General features: G+C 38.6%; 1 non-coding gene across 1 annotated transcript; it reads left to right on the top strand.

The window, feature by feature from the left end:
- The first annotated feature begins 1,638 nt into the window (after positions 1-1,638).
- On the top strand, positions 1,639-1,763 carry LOC125367382. The gene has a single exon (XR_007214073.1). It is a non-coding gene; the product is annotated as a small nucleolar RNA SNORA40 (small nucleolar RNA).
- Positions 1,764-2,308: the final 545 nt, after the last annotated feature.

The following is a 2,308-nucleotide window of genomic DNA, read 5'->3' as shown; positions in this document are numbered from 1 at the left end:
TTTTGGTGACTCTTTGTTCTATTCTCCATCTTGCAATTCAAAGCAAATAAGCTACTTAATCATTTGGGACTGTTTTATTACTATGTTATCTAATTAAATTACTGAAATTGTCCTATGTTTTTGAACTAATCACACCAAGGGTAGAAAATTAGTTGCATTTTGAGACCTGGCTTGAACTCTTACGTTTGTTTTTTTTCCTGTAATTACCAGCTCATTGGTTCTATGGGGTTAATCTCAATCTCCACAGTTATCTGCTACTGACCTGAAATACAAATGCCTTCTTTGACATATTGACTGGGGCTTCACAGTTTCAACCCTGAAATCTGAAATCTGAAATTTCTTTTTGAGGCCAAATTTGAAAATATTTTGGGACAATGAAGCAGCATTAGTAAGGAAAAATAATCACTTAAGTGAATAGTTGAAAGCTGGCGTCTACCTGAGGAAAAGTAACATTCATAATCTCACACCTATGATTACTCTCCATTAAAGCAAAAGTGTGTTGAATTGAGGCTGTTTTCTCAACACAGATCTGACTAAACATATATAAGCATCTGTTATGACGTATTCCCCACTAAAGGCTTGGTTACCAGCTTGTGAGACTCCTGAAAGGTGATTGGATCTTGAGAGAGTTCATTTCACCAGTGTCATTAACCAAGTCGAGCACTAGCAGGTGTTTCCCAGGCCCCTTCTGTCTTCTTGCTACCTTCCTTCCAGGAAGCAAGTCTGCTCCTCTACTCCTCTGCATTTTCCTACTGCCAGGCTATTTATTCTGCCTTTCATCAGGCCCAAAGCAATCATGCAGCCAACTTCTGAAACCAGGAACCAAAGTAAGTCTTTCCGCCTTGAAATTATTTCTCTTGGATATTTTGACACAAAGCTGAATCACTGACAAAATATCAGAGAAAAATTAGACACAAAACTGGGAGAGAAATCAATCTATAGACACGGATAACCTAAATGTTCAGGTCAGTTGGGGATAAATATGGAAATCAAGCATCACTGTATCAAGAGTCGGGCATTTCAGAGTTGTTTGTATAAAGGAGAAACAGCCAGAGTTAAAGCAGCTGTTTAAAAGTATTAGTTTCCTTCTCAATATGTCATCAATTTGAAACCATGGGACAATTGCCTTAACTAACTTAATTATAGAACATATTAGTAAAAATTAGTTATAAATTATTAACTAAATTAACTAATTTAGTTACAAGGGTTATAAATGTAACTTCTTATAAATATAACTACTTAAAATTTGTGAAGCATTAATTTAAAATTTTTTTCAAAAACGTAAGCACTATACCTATTTATGAAAACGTTTGCGTACATATTGTCTTCCTTATTTCCGAGCAATTTTGCCATCTCCTGCTTATTTTCATTTAGAGCAAGTAAGAGTGGTGTAAAGCCAGCCTGTGGGGGTGGGAAATACAAGACTCATAAAAATACATATTGCTCAATGGACCTGAAAATCGTATTAGAACCATAAATGTGCAATGTAGACAGTGACTTCTCACCTCACACTTGCTCTGCCTTCTGCACTTTCACAGGGCACCCCATCCATTCAAATACCCCACCCCACTCTCACTCGCCACTCCAATCCCCTCCCAAACTCACTTCAGTAGCACTGTGTGTGTGTGTGTGTGTGTGTGTGTCTGTCTGTGTCTGTGTCTGTGTAACAAAGCCTTCCAGACCGGTGCACACAGTAAATCCTCTTTTGCAATCCAGAACTCCTTGTTGAGTACGAGATTTGGGGGCATGCCAGAAGGAATGTGATTTCTACAATAGATGGCAACGTGGTGGGTTTGTTAAATCACGCAGGTTGACTCAGAGAATAAAGTTGATGTAAAAGCTAAAAAGGAACCCCTCGTTTCATTTGAACTGTTGTTCCATTTTAAAAAATCTCTACTGCGGGGCTGGGGATATAGCCTAGTGGCAAGAGTGCCTGTCTTGGATACACGAGGCCCTAGGTTCGATTCCCCAGCACCACATATACAGAAAACGGCCAGAAGCGGCGCTGTGGCTCAAGTGGCAGAGTGCTAGCCTTGAGCGGGAAGAAGCCAGGGACAGTGCTCAGGCCCTGAGTCCAAGGCCCAGGACTGGCCAAAAAAAAAAAAAAAAAAAAAAAATCTCTACTGCTATCAAAGAATTAATAGTATTTATAGAGTGCATTGATAATTCCCATTTCAACTTTCTTTCTTTCCCAGTACAAGTATGTACCAGTTATCACTATTGATCCAAGGTCTAACATATAGAATGTATTTCATTTAACTGATTATTTAATGATGTGCATATTTCACCAGTCATGCAAGAAACCTAT

This window comes from Perognathus longimembris, chromosome 18, assembly GCF_023159225.1.
Source record: "Perognathus longimembris pacificus isolate PPM17 chromosome 18, ASM2315922v1, whole genome shotgun sequence".
Taxonomy (NCBI): Eukaryota; Metazoa; Chordata; class Mammalia; order Rodentia; family Heteromyidae; genus Perognathus; species Perognathus longimembris.
The sequence above is the reverse complement of the archived record's forward strand: the minus strand, read 5'-3'. Positions and strand labels throughout refer to the sequence as shown.